The 24,360-nt window shown below is 42.8% G+C and overlaps 1 protein-coding gene and 1 non-coding gene across 4 annotated transcripts in view; both read right to left on the bottom strand.

Moving 5' to 3' along the window:
- GARRE1 (granule associated Rac and RHOG effector 1) overlaps positions 1-20,644 on the bottom strand; it is an 85,063-nt gene extending 64,419 nt beyond the window's left edge. For 2 of the 3 annotated variants that reach the window (XM_061387930.1, XM_061387933.1), the window contains exon 1: positions 20,547-20,644. The gene's annotated coding sequence lies outside the window, so the exon portion shown is untranslated. Of the gene's footprint in view, positions 1-12,852; positions 20,450-20,546 lie in introns of those variants that run through there. The other variant, XM_061387931.1, reaches the window with a different exon arrangement.
- On the bottom strand, positions 17,406-17,478 carry TRNAC-GCA (transfer RNA cysteine (anticodon GCA)). Its single transcript has one exon. It is a non-coding gene; the product is annotated as a tRNA-Cys (tRNA).
- Positions 20,645-24,360: the final 3,716 nt, after the last annotated feature.

Raw genomic sequence — 24,360 nt, 5'->3', positions numbered from 1 at the left:
CACCGCAACGAGAAAAGCCTGCTCACCACAACTAGAGAAAGCCCATGTGCAGCAGCAAAGCCCCAGCCCAGCCAAGAGAAAAAAAAGACCAAAGATGCATCTGTATTAGCATAAGGCTGTCTATATGTCACATCAGTGTTCAAGGAGTAGTTATAATGCCCACTGAACATGTTATTAAGAATGGCGAAAAAAAAAAAAAGAATGGAAAATTTTAAGCAATTTTTGATAAGATCCCATATTAACATTAACCTCGCTGGACTAGGTTGAAAGGAAAAAGCCAACCATAGCTTAAGGACTTCCTTCTCTGACATTAGAATTAGAATATCCCTCTTAATGGAATGACTGTTAAAATGCTGATTCCTGGGGTACAATCCAAATCTAAAGAATCTATCTTTGGGATTAGGAGCAGAAAAAAATATGCATTTTTTACAAGATTCTCAAGTGGTTCTAGACATATATCATAATTTGAGAACAAAACTGGTCAGCTGAAAACCTGCTGAAAGTCACAAGGATGAGGACATCTGAAGATGCAGACTATATAAACACTACTTATGGCAACTTGTGTATTTCATCAACATTCCTATTCATTCAAAAACCCAGAAAGGGACTTCCACCTCCATGTGATAAATGATTCTATATATTAGAATCAAGGGGCTGGCTGGACAATTCAATGAAAACATCTGCTTATATCATAATTGCTTCTAACAAAACCATTTTAGTCACAGTTAAGGTTGGGGTTCTTCACGAGACAGAACAAACAAGACCCTTAAGAAAATAAAAATTGGCTTCTACTTATTCTTAATAGATCTTGTGTTCCTGTGCTGATCTTTGCTATAATCAAAACTAGACAGTGTTGAATTCAAGGAAGTATCATGGAATTGAAATACCATTCAAGTCCTATCATTTTCAAATGGGACTTCGCCAGAAGCAATATGCAAAGAAGGTGGTGACACGCATCTCAGGAGTCATCATCATGGCAGTCATCATAAGAGCCCTTCACAAAATGTTGCTGGAAGCTCGGTGATAGGCACGCATGAGGTTCATTGTGTTATCTGTTCTACTGTTGCACAAGATCATACATTTCTGTAAATTAAAAAGGGACTTCCCTGTTGACACAGTGAATAAGAATCCAACTGCCAATGCAACGGACATAGGTTCGATCCCTAGTCCAGGAAGATTTCACATGCCATGGAGCAACTAAGCTCGTGTGCCACAACTACTAAAGCCCGAGAGCCTAGAGCCTGTGCTCCACAACAAGAGAAGCCACTGCAATGAAAAACCCACGTACAGTATCAAAGAGTAGCCCCTGTACATCACAAATAGAGAAAGCCCACGTGCAGCAACAAAGACCCAGGAAAGCCAAAAGAAGTTTAAAATGCACACAAACATGTATGTAAGCATGGGGATACATCCCTTCCTTTTTTAAAGTATTCTCAGTGCTTGTCTTGCTGTTTTTTGAAAGCTTTCCCCCTCTATTTATCTCCCTGAAGGGCTAAAATATGTTCAATCCATTTAAGGACATTTCTGCTCCGTATTTTCTTGAAAAGAATTTTCACTGGGAAAATATTCACCATTTATGAATCCACTATTCATGCTACATGGAAATAAATATGCATTGTGAAAGACCTCAGAAGTTAGCTGCAGCCAAGACTTGTAAGATTTGTGTTGTAGTCATAAGTTTTAATGCTGCCTAAGATTCTCAAACACATAGTAGGAAAGGACATTTTAGTATATGTCACATCTTTTCAACACTACAATAATCTGCAAAAACTCTCAATAAATTAAAATTGAACTCAGACCTAACTACATCTTTTAAAACATTCCTTTCTGTAATCAAAGTCAGCAGCAATTTGTAATTCAACCAATAACACAGAACAGGCTGAAACTAGACAAAAGCTAAGTATAAAAGGGTTTTCCTTATGGCAGAAACCAAAACAATATTGTACAGCAATAATCCTCCAATTAAAAATAAACAAATTTTTTTTAAAAGGGTTTTCTTATACCCATAACTGATAACATTAAAAAAAAGTGGTCATCCTGAGAAAACTTGAAGAGCTTTCCTTCAGAGAATGTAGTGGAAAACAGTGGCCTTGGGGCAGACTAACTGGGTGGGATCCTGGCTCTGCCACTAACCAGCTATGTGACCTTGGGCAAGTTCCTTAACTTCTCCGTGCCTCAGTTTCATCGTCTGTAAAATAGGGATAATAACCATAACTACTGTTATTGAGTTAAATGAGTTTATACATAGAAAGCATGTAGAATAATGTCTGACACCTATTAACCACTAAATGTTTGATGATCCTATTATCATCATTCCAATAAGTGAAAATAAGTAGGCCTTATTATTCTGCTTGTCTGAGAAAAAGTTACTGACAAGAAAGGTCTTATAAAGTCACCCAATCCCTTAACTGAGTGGAAATCTCTGTATTCTAGGGTGGCTGGCGTCACGTTTCAATGATGTGAGAGTTATTATCTGTGAACACAGAGAACAATTTAAAATCCATTTCAGTCATTAAACCATTAAGAGAAAAAGAGAGCGAAAAACAGTCCTACTGTCAGAAATGGGGCTTCCCAGGTGGCACTTGTGATAAAGAACCCTCCTGCCAGTGCAGGAGACGAAAGAGACTCAGGTTCGATCCCCGGGTTGGAAAGATCCCCTGGAGGAGGGCATGGCATTCCACTCCAGTATTCTTGCCTGGAGAATCTCATGGACAGAGAAACCTGGCAGGCTACAGTCCATAGGGTCACACAGAGTCGGACACCACTGAAGTGACTTAGCACGCATGCAGCACTCAGCACGCATTGTCAGAAACAGTATGGCACAAAGTAGCTTCATTTCAAGATGGCAGGCTAAATAAAACAGGCACATGTACTTACCTGCCCACATTGCTCAAATCCCAAAGACATAACAGTAAAGATATTCACAAGGGAATCAACATAACAGTGATAAGAACAGCTGAGGGATACAGTCTATTTAAGTGCTGATCACTTTCTAGAAGACACAGAGGAAGGCAGAGGAAATTGTACGACAAGATAAACCAGAGCAGAGCTAGACATTTCACAGAACACGTAAAGCCAAAGGCAGGTGGAGAAGCAGAGCCCTCCTCCAGGAAGATGTGGATAAATGTCCAGCTTTGAATCAGCAGGAACAGTCAGGAGTGGGAAATAGCTTCATCTACCTGGTCTCCTCCTTATTTCTCACTCCTGGCCACTGAATCAGCCAACTCCTATTAGTGGTACAGAGAAGGGTTATTTCAAATTAAAACAGGATCTTGACTGTATCTCTCTGGTCAACAAAGGAGAAGAGAGACAAATATAAAATCAACGAAATAAAAGTCTTTTAATCCTTCTATTCAATTTGAATCATGATTTATCTTTTTCTTTCTAAAAAGTACACATTTACTTTACTGAAAAGACCTAAATTCATATCCCAGTTGCAATTATCTCCCTTAATATCATTTCCTCCCACGACTAGAATGAGAACTCCTTATAGAAACGGCTGATTCTTGGGACTTCCTGGTGGTACAGTGGATGCCAATGCAGGGGACACAGGTTGGATCCCTGGTCCGGGAAGATTTCACATGTCATGGGGCACCCAGGCCCGTGGGCCGCAACTACTGAAGCCCATGTGCCTAGAGCCTGTGCACCACAAGAGAAGCCATTGCATGAGAAGCCCGTGCACTCCGATGAAGAGCAGCCCCCACTGGCCCGCAACTAGAGAAAAGCCCATGCGCAGCAATGAAGACCTAATGCAACCAGAGATAAGTAATAAATGATTTTTTTTTAAAAGAAAGGAATCGCTGATTCTAGATCTAGGGTCAAAAACTAAAAGATAAGCCCAGGAATTCTTATCTGGCCAGAAATTAGGGAACCCATTTAATACTACCAGCCCATGTCCTAGGATTCAGAGTCAACCTGAAAATTAAGCCCTATTAATGGCCAAAAGTGGTAGAATCTAAGAATTGAAAGAAAAACTCTTTTGGAGTAAAATTCCCTAAATATACAAAAACCAATGAGTTTGGACTTGGCAATGATTTCTCGCATATGACATCAAAAGCACAGGCAACAAAAGAAAAACTAGACTAATTTTACTTCATCAAAATTAAAACTTCTATACATCAAAGGACACAACTGGCAGAGATAACTTTGGGTAAAAAGATAATCCAAAGAACGCGAGAAAATATTTGTAAACCATATATCTGAAAAGGAAGTAAAACCCAGAATATAAAAAGAATTCATACAACTCAAAAACATACACGCAAACAAAACAATTGTCAAATGGGCAAAGGACGTGAATAGACATTTGTCAAAGAAATAAACAAATGATCAATAAACACATGAACGAATACTCAACATCACCAATCATTAGGGAAATGCAAAGCAAAACCAAAATGAATACCAGTTCATATGCATTAGAAAGACTACTATAAAAAGAAAAAATAACACAGAAAACAACATGTTGGCAAGGATATAGAAGCTGAAGCCCTATTCATTGCTGGTAGAAATGTAAAATGGTATAGTCACTTTGGAAAACAGGATGGCAGTTCCTCAAAAAATTAAACGTACATTAATAACTAATTACCATATGATCCAACAATTCTACTCCTGGGTATATACAGAAAAAAACTGAAAGCAGGGACTCAAACAGATATTTGTATACCAATGTTCATAGCAGAATTATGCATAATAGCAAAAAGGCTGAAACAAGCCAAATGTCCATCAATGGATGAATGGATAAACAAAATGTGGTATAATCATATAATGGAATATTATTCAACTTAAGAAGGAAGCAAATTCTGATACACACTTCAATACAGACCAAACTATTAATCCATGTGGCAACCTCTCTACTTGTCAGACTATAGATCTACAGAAACTTGGCAGTGGTTGCAACACCTGTAGTCTTAAGACAAAGTGATGTGCGGAAGGTAGAGACCATGGTAGAGGCTTTACTTTGGAAGTAAAGTCACAGCTAAATAACAGGATCATCAAGCACCCTGTTTCTCAAGCTCATGCCTGAGATGGGTAAAGAGTGCTAGTTATTTCTCTGGGGGGCCCGTCCTTCATCTTTTTCTGTTTATAGCATCTTTTACCACACACATACACACGCATGCTTTTCCCTCATTTGTCTACATGTTCATCTGTTCTTTTACAGTATCAGGTTTTACAACTTCATCTACCTTGTCCAAACTGATGATCAAAAATAGATGAACCCTTTGAAGAAGATATACAAATTACCAACAAGCAATGGAAAGATGGTTAACATCATTAGCTATCAGGGAAATACAAATCAAAGCCATGAGATATCACTTTACAACTAGGATGACTATGATAAAAATACAATCAAAACAAGTGTTGGCAAGGACGTGAAGAAACTAGAATCTGTGGGAATATAAAATGGTGCAGACACTTTGGAAAACAGTCTGGCAGTACCTCAAAAGGTTAAACATAGAATTACCATAAGACCAAATAATTCCACAACTATGTATATACCCAAGAAAAATGAAAGACATATGTCTACACAAAAACCTGTACATGAAGGTCCAGAGCAGTATTATTCATCATAGTGCAAAAGCAGAAACAACCCAAATGTGTAACGGCTTAGTGGCATATAGCCATACAAAGGAATAGTATTCTTCAGGCAAGAAAGGAGCGAAGCATGAGAATTCCCTGGTGGTCCAGCAGTTAGGGTTTTGGTGCTTTCACTGCTGGGGCCTGGTTTTCAACCCCTGGTTGGGGAACTAAGATCCCACCAGCCATGCCAAGCAGCCGAAAAAAAAAACAAACCAGAAATGAAGTACTGATACATAAAACAGCATGGATGAGTCTTAAAAACATTACACTAAGTGAAAGAAGCCAGAAACAAAGTTCACAAATTGCATGATCCCATTAATATGCAGTGTCCAGAACAGGCAAATCCATTGAAACACAAAGTTTGATTAATGGTTGCCTAGGGCTAGGGTGACTGGGAAAAAAAAAGAATGACTGCTAATGAGCACAGGGTTTCTTTTTTTTTTCCAGCCTTTTTGGAGTGATGAAAACATTCTGAAATTGTGGTGGTAGTTGTAATAACTATGAATATACTAAAAATCATTGAATGATACACTTTAAGTGAGTGAACTGATGGTGTGTAACTTACACTTTAATAAAGCTGTTATTTAAAATAAAGATGATGACTCCAAAAACAACTCCTTCAGAGAAAACAGACAGAAAAATCTCTGTCCTCTCCAGTCCACAACAATGTAAATCTAAATACCCACTCTGGATAATGTGGGGACACTCACAGGAAATTAGGGAGGTAAGTGAAGTTATTGTCCATGAAGTTCAAAGTCCAACCATTTCCATGGTGATTTTTTTTTTTTTTTGGTCAGTCAGAATGACACAAGCCATATTTAGAAATGCATTCCAGAAAAATGCTTTGCAGAATTTTATTCCCAACATTCACAAATTTAAAGTATCTATTCAGACAAGAGAAAATGTCCAGAAGACCCAGTTCTTAGGTGTCTCTCGCTCTCTCCTTAGGACTCTTCTTTTTTTGGCTCACCTTCTGCTGTCACATTAAAATGAGTGATAGACAAAGATGCTAGTTCTCTGTGCTCTCCTCCTGCCCCTCTGGCCATTCTCAGTCACCTCTCTGAGTCACTGACAGAGCTGAAATGCTGTGGTTCCATAGAGCTCTGTTATGCCCTGTCTGTTTCTAAGATCAACAAATTCTCACTGGGAGGATCCCCAAATCCATCTCTCGAGCCCCAGTCTTTCTCTTGTGCTCCATATTCCAAATATTCAACGGCCTAGTGCACAGGTCTTTGAATCAAATGTCCAGAACCAACTCTCCCCAGTCTTTCCATATTCCTTCCCTGTCTTGGTGAATGGCATCACTATTAACTTACATGAACAAGCCAGAAACCTGGACTTACATTCAATTAATCATTTAGTCAAGTTCCTTCTGTTCTCTTAACATTTTACAAGTCTTTTCTATTTTCACTGCCAATCCAAAGTTCTAACTATCTTTATCTCCTGCCTGAATTATAGAGGAGCCTCGTGAGTGATCTTCCAAATGCCTGGACTGCTCCTCTCTGGTTGCTGTGTGATTAATCACGCCACTCTCCTGCTTAAAACTGATTACGGCTCTCCATTACCTTCCCATCTTTCTCCCACCTCCCCCACCCCATTTCTGCCTAGTTCGCGCCTGTGCCATTTTTCCTCTCACCATCTACCCACTGAGCTCCTTCTGCATGGAAAGCTCTCCCGGCGTACTTTTACTCCTCCTGAATGTCTGACACGTCATTTTGGGAAGAGACCTTGACAAAGCCTGAGGTAGGAGCAAATGCATGTGCAACCATAACATCCTGTTTTCAGCCCTGTCTTAGCATCATCTTTGCTGCAGAGTGATGTACTGCATCACAACTGCCAGCTTCCCCTGTGCTTCTCTGCCACCTCCAACAAAGATCACTGAGGGCATTCAAGACATTCCAGGGTGCTAAGCACCTTATAAACATTCAACAGCTATTTGCTGAATAATTAGTTCATCCTCAGTATTTATTTAATGGCTATTTCTATACAGCATTCACATGTTCAGCCTTGCTAGCCACAAAGGCAGTAAGCTAAGTGCTAGATAAGAGAGTCCAATTGAAAAAGAAAAAAAAAAAGCTGACAAAATGGCATGTTTACCCAAGTTCTCCTCAATAAAACTGATCATTAAGTGACTACAATGTGTCAAGCATTACACCCAGAGCTTTGGATACATAATTTCATTTAGATTCACTAGAACTGTAAAAGAAAAACAACTGACCTTAACTGAATGGACACTAAGTAGCAGGCGCTGTGCTACACACTTCACACTTGTTAGCTAATTACCCTGTGAGGTAACACAAGAAGCTGATTGAGTTCTTTGGGGTCCTGCTACACTGGTGAGGTAAATAGTCCCCAAAGAGCTGGTTTGCGCCTGGGGGGCCTGCCACTAGCAGCAGGGTTCTCCATCACTACATTACTCTACCTCTGTCAATTATCTAGACTGAGACATTGTTTATTATCCTTAGGAGATGGTTTCATGCTATAGGATTCTTGACAGGAACTGGCAGGAAGTTGAGCCGAGAGATGAAAAAAGAGAAAAGTTGTTTCTCTTTAGGAGATCATATCCATTGCTGATGATCCAAATTCAAGGCTCTGGGGACTAGACTCACAAGAGATCCTAGTCATCCTTCCATCCCTTGGTCTCCCTCCTGTATATTTACGTAGCCTTGGTATCAACCCTACATGTGTTAGCCTAGGTGGTCCCTATCCTGTTCCCTTTCCTTACAGTCTCTTACAGCATTCATCCTGCCAATTGTGCTCACCACAGTTCACAGTTCAATCCTGGTCACCTGGTCTGCACAAGCACTGCATAAATGTTGGCTACTGTTTCTGTTACATCCTAAATGCCTCTTGCTCTCTCCCTTACACTGTTCAGCTTCCAAAGAACTAGTCTTCAGGAGCAAGCATTTAAGACCAAGAAAGAGTATCTTCTATGAGGACTAGAAGCCAAGCCTCCAGATGCTCAGGCCCCAAGACCTTTTATTGAAAGCACAATAGATAGACAATAGCAAAATCTAAGTAGCAAGCTAAAAATGCATGAGAATATCAGATACTGGAATAAAACTAATAGCTCCAATCCCAAGGGACCAAACATTCTATTTTATCCCATTTCACAAAATTTAGTAAGTCAGCACTCAATCTTTAACATAGTGGCTCTCAACAAGTGAAGACAAGGCTATACATACGAACATACAAACACACTCTCACTCACTCACACACACAGACATCCACCCAGGGGACATTCTGCAATGTCTGGAAACATTTTTTGGTTGTTACAACTGAGAAAGTGCTAGTGGGTAAGGCCAGGAATGCTGCTAAACATCCTGCAATGCCCAGGACAGCCCCCTGTCCACCTAAAGACAAAGAATAATCCACCCAAAAGGTCAACAGTACTGCTGCTGAGCAACTCTGCTAAACAAAGTCCTTCCATGTTCAGGTACCTAATGTATAAGTTATTTCTTTCTGGGAAGATGATACAAACTTCCCCCAGAAGTTAAGCCACAGTAGATACATTTAAGGTATCACTGGAAGAGAGGCAGGTAAATGCTAAATACCTGGTTGAGAAATCAAATGCTGGGACTTGGGAGGAAGGAGAGCACTGTAGAGGCTGAGGCCTTGTCAAAGATCCCAGAGCATATGGGACTCCTCACTTCACTGCAAGCCTGCCAATCGAGGCCCCCTGCCCCCAATCCAGAATCACCCCCTCCAGCCTCACTTGCAACAGGTCCCTTCCACTCACCCTTGGCTCCTGCCACACTGTCCACCCACAACAGCTGCTTCTCCACAGGGCTACTATGTCCCAGTGTTACTACTGGAAAAAACCCTCAACCACTTCCCAAAAGCTCTGCCCTCCAGTTGAAGAGTACCCAGTTTTCCCCAACCCCAGGCTGAGGAGGACATGTCGTCATCTCAACCCAATCACCCAATCATAAGAGTGTGTTTCTATGATTCCTGCGGACAAAGGTGGAACATGCTTTAAGGGACTTCTCTGGTGATCTAGTGGTCAAGACTCTGCACTTCCACTGCAGGGGATGCAGGTTAGATCCCTGGTCTGGGAACTAAGATTCCGCATGCCTCAAGATTCGGCCAAAAAACAAGCTTAAAAAAATAAAGAAAATGCTTTCTTTTTTTTTTTTTTAAAGCCCTAAAGCCTTGGACTTCCCTGATGGTCCAGGGGTTAAGACTCCGTGCTTCCATTGCAGGGAACACAGTTAAGACTCCGTGCTTCCATTGCAGGGAACACAGTTTCAACTCCTGGTCAGGGAAGTTCCACATGCCATGTGGTATGGTCAAAGAATAAGCATAAATAAATATAAATAAATTAACTAATTTTTTTTTTTTTAAAGCCCTAAAGCCTTGCTCTCTGCCACCTAAAATCAGGACTTAGCAGCTGCCAGCCAGGAGACGCCTCACTTCCTGTAGTTGCTCAGTAAAAATAGGAAGTGGGGGAGGAAATTCACAAAGCAGAAACAAAAGTAATCACTGCCTAGCTTCCTGAACACAAATCACTGAGCAGGGAGGGTATCATTAAAACATGGAAACGGAAAGGGAGACATGGAGAGCCAACACCAGGGGAAAGGAAGTGACACTTCGGGGTCCACCAAGTCCAGACTACTTCTGTGCCCGGGAGACTGCTCCCAAAGAAAATTACATGCAAAACTGGGCTCTAGTTTATACAGAAAGTTTCCAAGGAATATAACCCATGTTAGTTTAAAGAATCGTGCGACAACTCCTGAAACATTACAGTTATATCAGAGTTTTAAAAAAAAGTCAATGAAAAAATTTTTAAGGATGCCAAGATTAAACTATATTTTTCCTGGTCAAGAAGTGGCTACTAAAACTGCTATTAAGACAGGGACTTCCTTGGTGGCCCAGTGGTTAAGGCTCTGTGCTTCTACTGCAGGGAGCACTGGTTCTAGATCCTTGGTTGGGGCACTAAGATACTGCATGCCCAGTGGTGAAACCAAAACAAAATAAAACAAAAAGTTACTAAATAACTGACTGGTTGACAAAATCTAAAGCCCATGCTTTCCTGTATGAAAACTCAAGTAAACAGGAAAAAAAACCTACTAAATATACAGCTTTGTACAGCCAAAACAAAACAAAAAGTTACGAAATAACTGACTTGTTGACAAAATCTGCAGTCCAAGCTTTCCTATACTGAGGTATGAAAACGCTAGTAGACAGGAAAAAACCCTACTAAATATGCAGCTTGGAGCAGCCAAAACAAAAAAATATTAAAATCATATTGAGGTATGAAAACTCAAGCAGACAGAAAAAACTTTATTAAATAAAAATTCTATTCATAGAATTCTAAAAATTTCTAATCATAGCTAGAATCTGTCGTAGTTAAAGATACTTCTACACCTGTGTCCTCTAGCACGGCTCAACGCTGTAAGTTGTGCCTGAATACTCTAGGCACCTAGGATGCACAGGTTAACAGTGCTGGTGTCAAGGGGATTCTGGTCTAATGGCGTAACACTGCTTCCACGGGCTGACACCTGACTGCCCCTTGTGCTGACACCTGCTCTAAAACAATTTATCATCACAAAATATGACATTCCTCCATAATAACAAAGCAAGTTAGCATTAGCAGATTGTCAAAAAGCTTTTATACTCAGTAATCTACAAATAACTGATAATTTCAGTTACAGCAGAAAAAACAAATTTTCTAACCACAAAGGCAACAGAGTTGAAATTTAGCTTCAGAATAACACAGGTTAAAAACAAAACAGGCCAGGACCCTGGCGGTCCAGCAGTGAGGACTCGGCTGCCACTGCCCATGGTGCGGGTCCCTGTGAGCCACGAGGTAGGACCAAAGAAACAAATATTAGAACTTTTGAATTGTATTAGAGAAATGCTCTGAGTCAAAAAAAAAAAAAATCTCTGTTGAACAGAAATCTCCAAAAGAAAAGGAAATGGGGCGGGGGGTGGTGCGCAAGGGGAAGTCAGAGTCTTGCTAAGAGGCTTATCTGTAAAAAACTACCCCACATTTCCAAAAGGTGAACAAAGTTGGCTCCTAAACATCTGAAAAAGTTTACTCAGGGAAACAAAGTTTTTAATCTACAAACTGAAATGGTCTTGAACCAATTAAAATGCACCCAAGCACTATGAAGACATTCATTACAACAAACTACCCTGCTGATGGAAATTCGAGCATAAATCAAGGAGAGACGATAACTTTAAAGTAAATCATTAAATTAAAAGTTACAAAATACTGATGTAATTTTTCAAATCCGATTTGTTAAAAAATATTTTTTTTTAACCTAGACCTATTAAAAACCTTCAGTTTTTGTTTCAGTGTGTTAGAACACGAAAAGGCTTTGATCTACTCAGCTCTGGTTAAGTCTAGTCCAAAGTTTCCAAATTTATGTATCCATTAGAAAGTCATTTAAGAAAACTTAAAGTTCTATAGCGCTACTCATTCTTAACAACTTGCACTGTGGAACCTACCCAAAATTAACCTCCAATGGGGAAAAACAAGTATTTATCAAGAAGCTTACGTACAAATGTGTAAATCAAACTGTAATATGGAAACTATTTCTCTTACTACAGAGTGGAACTATATAAATTTTAGATAAATACACTTCAGATTCAGGATAATTTCTGAAAATTTAAGGTATCCATGAAAAATTTTATCGATGGATATAATAGAAGTTCCATCCTTTGGACTGGGAACAAAGCCTCCAGTTTTTACACCCAGCAAGCCTTCCCGTCTCTCAAAAAATCCCAGTAAATCAGAGTTATAGCTTAGGATCTCATTCTTCTCCACAAACATTCCAGCAAGTCAAATATTTAGCAGTGAGGACATTCAAGGAGCCTCCTCCACATCTCACCCCCAATTCTTTCCCAAGCAGGGAAGACAGCCCTAGGAAAAGGACTGCTGTGGCTCATATTCTTAATTTGCGGGGTAAGATGCTCCAACTTGAGAGATTTCATGGAAAGTTATGGCTTTGGGAGACAGATTGACCTAGATATGAAATCCTGCTCTTAGTAACTATCAGCTGAATAAATGATATTTACTAACCCAAGATCTTATGCAAATTACTGAACTCCTGTGCCTCAGTTTCTTCAGGACTTCAGTGAGGATTAAGTCCATAAAGGACAGCACTCAATAAATGGAAGCTACTGCTTTGAAACAGGCCACAGACCAGTCAGAGGGCAGCATTTTATCTTTTTTTAAAAATTCTTCTTTCTGGCCTGCTATCATTAAAAATACAAACTCCCCTTCACCCCCACCCCCACATAGTTATAATAACTTTCAAAAATATTTTTTACCTTCTTGCAGCTCTGGCCTCAACTCCCAAAGTCCTGGCAAGAAACTGAAAGCGGTGCTGCCCTGTGTTCTCCAGAGGGGAAGGAAACCAGGCCCTCCCACTTCCCTGCTGACCACTCCCTCCTCTTTCAGCCCCAAACTAGAGAAAGAACAGGGGCAGTGCTAAGGAACGAATCACCTTGCATTATAAAGTACATCACAAAGCAACTTAAGCACAGGTGCCTTCTCTCCTACCTTGAGATGGGGAACAAGATAGGTCCTTGAGGACTTCCCTGGTGGCGCAGTGGACAGAAGTCCGCCTGTCAGTGTTGGGACAAAGGTTCAATTCCTAGTCTGGGAAGATTGCACATGCTGTGGAACAATGAAGCCTGAGCACCAATTACTGAACCTGTGCTCTAGGGCCCACAAGCCACAACTACTAGAGCCCCTGAGCCTCGAGCCCATGCTCCGTAACAAGAGAAGGCACCACAATGAGAAGCCCTCATCACACCTCAACAGAGAGTAGCCCCAGTTCGCCTCAGCTGGAGAAGGCTGCACACAGCAACAAAGACCCAGTGCAGCCAAAAATACAGACAAATGAAAAAAAAGACGACAGATCCTTGTCCCTGGTCAGAGAAGCCACTTTCCCCTCTCCCTGCCTAGGTTACCAGACTGCAGCTCTCAAGGCTGGGAGCCAAGCCAGCTTCCTCTACCTGTTCTCAGGCACACACATCCCCCTCTGGGATCTGGGAGTTGGGCAGTGGAAGACTCAAGTATTTCTAGGTTCGCCAGTCATAATGACCATCTCACTGGCACCTAATCCCCAAATCATTTTCAATTAAGAAAATCTGAATTTTTTTCAGTAATACCTACCTAGCTTTAATTGCACACTCAAAATCAATCTTTCACATTATGATTCTTTGCAACTACCAATCTGAAAAAGCATATATCTGATGGTGGCCTAGACACAAGGAACACAGTCAAAATAGTTTAAAAAAAAAAATCAACATCATCTAGGAATGAATCCTAGAAACAGACTCAGGAAATGTAGAGGCCTGTATCCAGGATGCCCACTGGCAGCACTGACTACAAGCACCAACCTGGAACAAACCCACATGTACTGCATTAAGGGGTTCATTAAAAAAAATTACACAAGAACACCCCACAATCATGTGAAAGATCAAGGTAGAGCTACCACATTTCATCAAGCCTAAACTGTCATTATCATAAATCATATCATTATTTCATATATATTAAGAACAGTGACTGGCCATGGCATTAATATACCCCAATTTCAGGCTCCCTCAAAGCTCTTTCCTGCCTCATTTCTCTGCCTCAGTCCACCTCAGACACATATCACCCACAGAACAAGCCACTTTGTGTCCTTGTCTCTCCTTTCACTTTTTCTAGAAGTTACCAATATTTAAGATCCACTGTTTCGATGAAACCATCTCCAGCCCCTTTAGTTCCCACGGAGCCTTTGCAGATGAATTGTGGACACACAGAGACAGACTGGACAGATCTTCACAGTCACTTTGGTGCACAACACAGGGCCACACCACGACCACCACCACCAGAAACCCACACCTGTCAGGAACTGTTCTAAGGACTTCACAAATAACAACTCCTTTAAGCCTCACTATAACACCAGGAGGTAGGCACTATTACTTTCCCCCTTTTCAGACAGGGTAAATTGAGGTAAAGAGAGGCTTAGGGGTTAGTGACTAATTAAGTAGTAGAGGCAGGATGCAAACTCAAGCAGTCTGGATACAGTCCTTGCCCTTAACCTCTACGCTACATTCCCTCTCTAAATGACTGCTGCGTACAACGGACATTTAGCTTTTAATTCCTTTTTCTTTTCTTTTGGCTGTGCCATGCAGCCTGTAGGATCTTAGTTCTTGGACCAAGGATAGAACCTGTGCCCTCTACGTTGGAAGCGTGTGTGCATGCTCAGTCACTCAGCTGTGTCCAATTCTTTGCAGCCCCATGGACTGCAGCCTGCCAGGCTCCTCTGTCCATGGAATTTTTCAGGCAAGAATACTGGGAATAGGTTGCCATTTCCTACTCCAGGGACTCTTCTCGATCTAGGCATCAAACCCGCATCTCTTGTGTCTTCTGCACTGGCAGTCGGGTTCTCTACCACTAAGCCACCTGGGAAGCCTTACAGTGGAAATACAAAATCTTAACCAATGGACTGCCAGGGAAGTCCCCCCATTAACTTTTAATTGATAATACAAGTACATCATTGAAAAAATCATATTGTACAAAAGAGTATGCAAGAAAAAGCGAGGTCAGTCTACCAACCTCAATTTCTGGAGCCTCATTCCAATGGCAATCACTGTTCCTTTTCTATCATTTGAGAACTGTCTTCCTGCTCTTAGAAATCTGTTTCATGAGTACCCTCTCTCTCTTTTTTTTACACAAATGGGCACATATACACATTGTCTTGCATCTTGCCTTTTTCACTGAGATGGTATTTCTCTATGCTTGATGCACTCTGCACCTATGCTGTTTTGATTCAATACTAAGACATACATATTTTCACACTTTAACCCAAGATGTTTTTATGAAGTCAGAAAATCTTGTGACCTTGGACTTCATTAGGAAACAGGAGCCACAAAAGGCTTTTAAGTGCATAGCAGATATCAAGGGTTAGCCTTATAGCAACATGCAGGCTGAATTGAGGGGCAGAGATCCTGTAGGTGATATCTGACATGTCATTTCTCTTTAACAGTAAATACCTACATCACAGGATTATTATGAGGAGCAAACAAGGTAATATATGCAAAGCACTTCACAAGACATCTGGCTGGCACAGTGAGGCTAAGGGACAGACACAACGCCGGATGCAAAAGCTAGAGACTGTTATGAACTATATCTTCAAAAAGCTGGCCCCACTTGCCAGTCTCCTTTCCCTCTACTCCCCTATTCAGGTCTATCCACCCTTCACCCTAAATCTCCTTCAAATCACATACCTCAAGGTTGCTCAGCTCTACACCTCTGTAGCTGTCATGATCCTGCCTAAAAGCCCGCTCCCCTTCTGGTGGAGATGAACTCACTACTTCCCACAGTATTCAGCTCAAGACCAGCCTTCCCCTGGAAGTCTTCCTTGACAACTGTGGCTGAATTCTTTGAATAAGCAGTTTGGGAAGAGCACATCTGTCATGACTTCCCACCTTCTGGCTCTCAGCTTTGTCAGTGCACTAAGGAACAAGTAGGTTCAGGGGGACTGATTCAGGCTATCTAAGCTCAAAGATGACTGATGTATTAACCACAGAAGTGAAAGTCAAAGTTGCTCAGTCACGTCCAATTCTTTGTGACTCCACAGACTATACAGTCCATGGAATTCTCCAGGCCAGAATGCTGGAGTGGGTAGCCTTTCCCTTCTCCAGGGATCTTTCCAATCCAGGGATCGAACCCAGGTCTTCCACACTGCAGGCAGATTCTTTACCAGCTGAGTCACAAGGGAAGTCCAAGAATACTGGAGTGGGTAGCCTATCCCGTCTGCACTAGATCTTCCCGACCCAGGAATCGAACCAGGGTCTCCTGCATTGCAGGCAGATTCTTTACCAAATGAGCTATCAGGGAAGCCCTGAAGGCCAGTTACAAACTCTATAAATACTGACAAGAGCTAATACTGAGCACTTACTGGTGGCCAAAGAGGAAGGTGTTATTATTACCCCATTTCTCGGATGGGGAAGCAAACCAGAATCTGACCAAACAGTCAGGATGAAGAACACTCTCAACAGGCAATCTCCATGTAAAGTCATGTTCTAATCAAAGGGTTTTTGGATCATGGCAGCAAAGGAAAGATTCTTCCCACTAGAGTCCACTAGAGGTATCAACAGAGATGCACCCATCTGTTTGGAAGTGCAAAGGCCCAGTGGAGGACTGCACACAGCTCCTGCAACCAGGGTCCCCCGACGGTACTACAAACACCTAAGTCGATTCTTCTCTTGGACCCACCAACCCAATTTCCAAAGGTATCTTCCGAAACTTCTCCTTCCAGAGTCCCAGTCTTTCTTCTGAGGATACAACATTAAGTTTAAGCATTTGGCCACAAACACATTCCAATCATGCCTTCTAAGGGTTATAGCTGGGTCATTCTCGTTGAACTTGAAAGTTTTCCCTGAAATTTTCAAACCTACATTTACAAACTTTTCTTGCCTTATATTTTTTCTATAGATAATTGATGTAACATTCATTCTGATTTCAATCTCAGATGATCATTGATTCAATCAACAAATAATCCCTCCGGAAACACTGTGCTTCAGGCTGTGGAGATAGCAGCAGTGAACATGACAGACAAGATCTCTAAAACCTGTCTCCTGCTTCTAGGCACTTGCGATACTTGATGAAATTGCTTATCTGGTTTTCTTACCTAGGCCATGCCTTCCAGCTCTCTATTCCAATCTTCCAGTACAGTAACTGGCCTACACTGTGAAGTGAAGCGAAGTCGCTCAGTCGTATCTGACTCTTTGCGACCCCATGGACTGTAGCTTATCAGGCTCCTCTGTCCACGGGATTTTCCAGGCAAGAGTGCTGGAGTGGATTGCCATTTCCTTCTCCAGGGGATCTTCCTGAGCCAGGAATCGAACCTGGGTCTCCTGCATTGCAGGCAGACGCTTTACCGTCTGAGCCACCAGGGAAGCCTACACTGTAAATACTCAGTAAATGTAAGCTAACTAAATTCATGACTAAATTCACTGGGTCTCGCTTTTCTAATTCAGAGTAGGATCATATTATGTCTGAAGTCCCTTAGAGCAAAGGTACAAGTTTCCATCAAACTGTAAGGAATAGAAAGCAAATGGCAAATACAACCCAAATCAAGAAAGAAGAGTTGTAATAAGTCAACTGGTAAGGACTTGAGAGTCACAAAGGACAAGCCACCTTGGGAAGCAGTGAAGGGCTCCCTCACCTGAAGAAAGTATGGCCTCGGGAACATGTGCAGGGGTCAGTTAGAGTGAGAGAAAGAAATTACTTGCAGCAAAGTCTGAGTTGGGGTCACCAAGTGGAAACAGGGTGAAGGGATGAAATGGGTCTCTACCTAGAAGTCACATACTGGATGAGTGAGAATGAGCGTGCGCTAAGGGACAGAGGTAGAGGTATTAAGCTAGGCCTTAGAAAATGCCTAGGCCCTGATGCTGGGAAAGACTGAAGGCAAAAGGAGAAGGGGGCAGTAGAGGATGAGATGATTAAATAGCATCACTGACTCAATGGACAAGAATTTGAGCAAACTCTGGGAGACCGTGAAGGACAGAGAAGCCTGGTGTGCTACGGTCCATGGGGTCACAAAGAGTCAGACACAACTTAGTGACTGAACAACAACAAAAATACAAAATGCTCCCAGGCAGATGTGGGAAGAAGAGAAGCAAAGACAAATGAGAAAGCACAGTCACAAAGTTAAGATAGCATCAAGAAGGCCAACTAAGAGGAGGTTCACAACAGCAAGAAAGTGTGGCTCACCATGCCACATACTTATGGTCAAGGGAAATGAGATAGCAGCAGCCACTGTGTCTATCCATTAAGGGACCATCAGGAGGATGGACTCAGTATAAATAAAGACATTTGAAGCACAACCCCTGATACATCCAGGCTTTCAGTGAACTTATACTAAGAGAAAATGGGATCTCACTTTTTCTGTAACTCCAAAAAAGCAATTCCTTATTCAAACCAACATTCTCTGTCCACCTTGGAAGGTCATCATTTTCCACTAAGCAGAAAGTCACAGGAGGGAAGAGAGTGGACACTCAACTCATGTGATGTCCCAGTCCACTAACTCTCAGAAACAGTAATTTTCCTATAGATTTGTTAGATTTCCGTGACAAAAAGCTCCTGGTATATTAGGCTTCAGATTAGCAACAGAATAAACATTTAGCAAAATTTTCAGCTGAATCATGTGCAACTTGTTTAAAAATTTTTAAAGAGGATGCTTAAAACACGCTGTCTTCCAAAAATCCAGGGATAATTTTAGATAGAAAAATCTAGGCTTGCCAAGGGAATCTGAGAACTTTTCTATCTTGGTCTCCAATGCTAACCTACGTATTCGTGTGCAAAAATAGAGGAAGATTAGAATCTCAAATGCCAGACGGAAAAGTTGCCACAACAAACCTGAACTCTTCATATGGAGTTTGTTATCTTGTCAGTAAGAAAGCAAATGAAACAGTAGTAACTAAACTTTGTCAAAAAATAAAAATTAAAAAAAAAAATTCAAACATAAAATACTCCCAGGACTTTTAAGGAAAAATAATTTTTACAAAAGATACTGTGAATGGAATTTTGAAAAAGCATACACAAAATCTAAATATCAAGTCTGTAAGGAGTCCTTTACAAACACATACTTAGAACTTTCGGTGTAAAACATGATACAATGGCAATCACAGCTTATTCAATAAAATTGGGAAGGTATTTGGGAAATTTTTCATATCTTAAGCCAAAACTCTATTTTAAGTAAATTAAATAGCTAAAAGAAAAACAAAATAAAACCATGAAATGAGAAGCAAAGATGGCTGTATGTTATAAATACTGGAATGGAGAATAATTTTGCAAGAGTCAACAAAAGAAAAATAATACTATGTATTTTTAAAATGAATGTTACCTTTGACCTTATTTGTTAACTTATCCTATAAGAACCATCAGACAAATCCTGTGGCAGAATCATCTATCCCATGACGAATTGGAAGCACCTTACATGTTCATTAGTAGGACTTGGTTAAATTGTGATATACAAAGGTATAATGAAGTCCATAAAAGTGATAATACATGTATTTATTGGTATCAACAAAATCTTAGCAATGGCTATCACTGAGTGGTAGGTTACATGATGACTGTCACTTTAAAAAGTACTGTCACAACACTTTGTGTAGTCTTGAGCGAAAAGAAAGGAGAATGAATTGCTTTTATAATGGGAGTGAGGGGCGGAATTTGAAAGCTGTTTTCAAATTAGGGCCTCTCCCCTCAAAGCTAAGTATTCCATCTGGCAAAATTTGTGAGGAGAATAAATAAAATTCTTATTATGCCAACCAGGCAAGCTTCTTTCCTCGCACCGAGCAGAGCAGGAAGACACACCCCTGACCCTACGCTCGCCCCTCGGGCTTGGATCCTTCATCCTCATCCCCGGCCCTCTCGGGGTCCCCGCGCAACCTCCCCCGGCCCGACTGCGCCAACGGGCTCAGCGGGGCCGGAAAATCGTGTTCCTCGGGGCCCGGCCCGGCCCGGCCCCGGCGGGGAAGGTGAGCTCAGCCGACCGGCAGCCGCAGGGCGGCGTGAGGGCCGCGTCCCTAGGCAGTCCCCGCGGACCCCGAGACCCATAGGCCGAGGTCCCTCCGCGTACTCCTCGAAGGGGTTTCCGGGAGCGGGTAAAGGGGCCAGCTCGACCTCCCCGGCCCCGGTCGCCCAAGAGAGAGCTCCCGGCCCCTCATGTCCCGTATCCGCGGGGTCCCTGCCGCGCCCCCAGTCCCAAGCACGAGCCGCGAGGCCTCTCCGGGCTTCCGTCCGCCCAGCCAGCTCCCCCTGAGCCCGGCGTCCTCCACAGCGGACAGGCAAGGGGCGGGAGCCGACGGCCCTGAGCACTGAGGCCCCGAGCGGGAGCGACGCCCCGCGAGCTCATCCAGTCGCCAGCCCCGGCAGCGGCCCACCGCCCTCCCGCCCCGCAGTGGGTGAGCCCGCCCGCCCGCCAGCCAGAACCAGGCAGCGCCTGCTCGTGCCCGCTCCTCACCTGCGACGCGCCCCGGCCCCCTGCGCACCGCCCGGACCGGCTGTGTACACCGGAAGTGACGTCTCCGGGCCGGCCCCGCCCCCGCCCCGGGCGGACGCCGGGTGGCTGAGGACCCAGAGGCTGGGCGCCGACCCCCCCTTTCGCAACTCGCCGCGCGAGCTGGGGACGCGAGCGGCCCTACACCTCCGTCCCGACCTCCAAGTGGGAGAGCCAGGGTGGGCTCGAGGACCGGCGGCCAGAGCCACCCAGTTTCTCTACTGTGACTTGGCCTCCGGGCGGGAGGGGTCAGCTGAGTCCACACAGATTTACTGTTAAAATTAATTACTGAGAAATTGAGCGTGTATTAGCTGCCTGGCCTTGGCAGGCGCTGTAGGAACTGGATAGTGCCCTCTCCCTCATATGTTTATTCTCCAGCGATGGAAACATATAATTGTTATAAATGCGCTTGATGATACAGTGCCAGATGAGACAAGGGCTAGGAGGGGAAAGTTGATGAGGGAAGGAGAGAGTCCCCAGACCTAGTGAAGGAGAGTGACCAGAGGATTCTTCCCTCAGGACAAGAGCAGGAGTTAAGGTCCTCAGGTGGGGAGGGTTGAAGAAGCAGGGAGGAAAGGGTATTATTGCAGAAGTAACGGCAGGTGTTTTCAGTGGCTTTGTGTTCAAGAAACCAAGATGATGAGAAAATTTTACTTGACAGCAAGGGGTGATTTGGCCATACTTGTGGGTTTAAAAGGATTACTTGGGCTATATTGTGGAGAAGGACTAGAGAGGAGAGGCAAGAGTGGACATAAATTTGTATGCCCATGTTAATAGCAACATTATTCATAAAAGTCAAAAAGCTGGAGGCAACCCAATGTCCGTCAATGCATGAACTGGATAAACAAAATGAGGTATATCCATTCAATGGACTATTATTTAGCCTTTAAAAGGAAGGGAATTCTGACACATGCTGCCAAAGGATAAACTGAAGACATTATGCTAAGTGAAAGAAGCCAATCACAAAAGGACAAATATTCTATAATTCCAATTAAATGAGGTACTAGAATAGTCAAGTTCATAGAGACAGAGAGTAGAATGGTAGTTGACAGGAACTGGGAGGAGGGGAGCATTCAAGCATTCAGAGTTTGTAATTAATGGGTACAGAGAGGGACTTCCCTAAATGATCCAGTTAGGGTTGACTCCATGCTTCCAATGCAGGGGTGCGGGTTCATTCCCTATTTGGATAACAAGATCCCACATGCTGGATGATGCAGCCAATAAATAAATAGATATAGAATTGTGGGTTGGGAAGACGAGAAAGTTCTGCAGATGGATGTGGTGGTGATTGCACAACAGTGTGAATGTACTTAATGCCGCAAAGCGGTCACTTAAACGTGATTAAAATGGTGCATTTTATGTATATTTTACCAAGCTAGTTGGATGGATGTGGAGATCAGTAAGAAGTCTATTTCCTTTTTTTTTTTTTTGCAAAAGGTGATCCTCGTTTAGACCAGGACCTGCACATTTTTTTGTTCTTGAAAACATTTGAATATCATGCAGCTTTATTTACTTAAAACTTATATAGATGTAATACACTACTAATATGCTGCTTATGTTATGAAACATACATAAAAAGTTTTGAAAGAGAAGTCTTAAGTTCTAATATTTTCTTCCTTTACTCCAATAGATCACCTTCTTACTTTAGTGAGTGTGTGACTCTCACTTTGAAAGTCATTCACATACTATGGGAGAGTCAACGGGGAATACAGTCAGTGGTGAACTGGACATGGAGGATCAGAAAGAGGAGGGAATCCTAAAGCTCTCCTGGGTCTCTGGGATGAGCCATGGGAGTGGTAACAGTGCAGGGAAGCTCCTGAAGACCATATTTGGAAGTGAGGAAGAGAGTAAAAAGGTCATGAGTGCCCTTGTGAGCATGATATCATGTGAAAGAGGACACACCAAGTAGGCAGTTGAGGTGGAACTCTGGAGCTTAGGTGAGAGCTGGAGATGTCACTGGGGCTTAGGGGGCTAATGCAGCTAAAAGTGAGTGTAGATTGAGGAAATTATTTATTTATGGCTGTGCTGGGTCTTCATCACTGCATGTAGCTTTCTCTTGTTGTGGTGAGCTGGGGCTACTCTCTAGTTGTGATATATGGGTTTCTCATTGTGGTGGCTTCTCTTGCAAAGCACAGGCTCTAGGGTGCGTGGGCTTTAGTAGTTGAGGAACACGGGCTTAGCTGCCCCATGGCATATGGAATGTTCCCGGACCAGGGATCGAACCTGTGTCCCCTGCATTGGCAGATGGATTCTTTACCACTGGACCACCAAGGAAGTCCATGGTTTGTTTTTTAAGGTGGAGAAACTTAAACATGTATCAGTGTCAGAGAGAAAAGTCTGGTTGACAGAAAGAGGCTGAGTATACAGTAGAAAGATGATGTGATTCATCTTGTGAGGTTCTGAAAAGGCTGGAGGAATTCTAAAATGCTTGGCCATGGGCTTACCTCAGTCTGCAGTAAAGCGTGAGGGGAGCCTGGGGACAGAGGTATGAGGAGAGTGAAAAAGGTCTGAAAGCAGAAAGGAAAAAGGTGGTAGAATTTCTAAATTGTACTGAGGGTCTATTTCAGGTGGACAGAGCCTTCTTTCCTATTTAAGTGACTTGTCCCAGCAGTTTTCAGGTAAAAGTGAAGAAGACGAACAAGGATCCACCTGCGTCTTGAGTAACAGAGAGAGGAGCCAGTGTTACTGACATAATGGGCTGTGGAACTCAAGCTACAGGAGAGGGGATGTGATGTAGGACAGCAAAGTTGGAGGAAGTGTCCCTGGGTGCTGGTGTCACCACACCTATGTAGGCTGGAAAAGGAGTCAGAGATGATGGTGGCTGCAGTGGAAGCAAGGGATCTTAACCACTGGACCACCAGGGAAGTCCCACTGGTGCCTGGCTTCTGAGTGAGCCAAATGTGGCCCCTGCAGTCTCAGGATAAGCCTATTTCTTGCTTGAACGTTCTCCTAGCTCCCATTTTCCTCCTAACTTCTATTACAGACCCCCAAAGCCTCCAGTGGTTATGCCTAAAGGCACCTGGTAAATACTGGATGGGGCTTTAAAGGGGCTCCTCTGGTAAGCTCTGACCCACACACCCAACCACTGTTTCTCACTTCACTCGAGGTCCCAGAGTAATAGCCTGGAAACCACTCATGCCTGGCACCATCTGGGCCTTTCTCTAGACTTCAGTCCTGGGCCAGGAATTTCCAGAGACCCATTCAGCCATGCCTACATTTCTTATTGGTATTTAGTATGGACACTACCAATCGTGGGGATCCTTTGGTGGCCTCTGGGGTGCTCTGAGCATCAGACTATCTTGGATCTCCCAGGCTTACCTGAAGACATTTTGTATTGTGGAAATATCAAGTCTGCTTTGTGAGCACACCTATCTATCATACATACCTCCTAGAGGGTATGATACTTACTTTCATTCATCCAACACACACAGATATAGAGAGAAAGGGAAAAAAAACCCATGGACCCACCACACAGGTTTGAGACATTTATCACTTCATTCATGGACCCACCACACAGGTTTGAGACATTTATCACTTCATTGTTGTTATCGTTCAGTTACTATGTCCCACTTTTTGTGACCTTGTGGACTGCAACATGCCAGGCTCATCTGTCCTTCACTGTCTTCTGGAGTTTGCTCAAATTCATGTCCTTTGAGTCAGTAATGCTATAGTATCTAACCATCTCATCCTCTGCCACCCCCTTCTCGTTTTGCCTTCAACCTTTCCCAGCATCCAGGTTTTTTCCAGTGAGTTGTCTTTCACTTCAGGTGGCCAAAGT

Source organism: Bos javanicus, chromosome 18, assembly GCF_032452875.1.
Source record: "Bos javanicus breed banteng chromosome 18, ARS-OSU_banteng_1.0, whole genome shotgun sequence".
NCBI lineage: Eukaryota > Metazoa > Chordata > Mammalia > Artiodactyla > Bovidae > Bos > Bos javanicus.
Note: the sequence above shows the minus strand (reverse complement) of the source record. Positions and strands in the feature narration are given on the sequence as shown.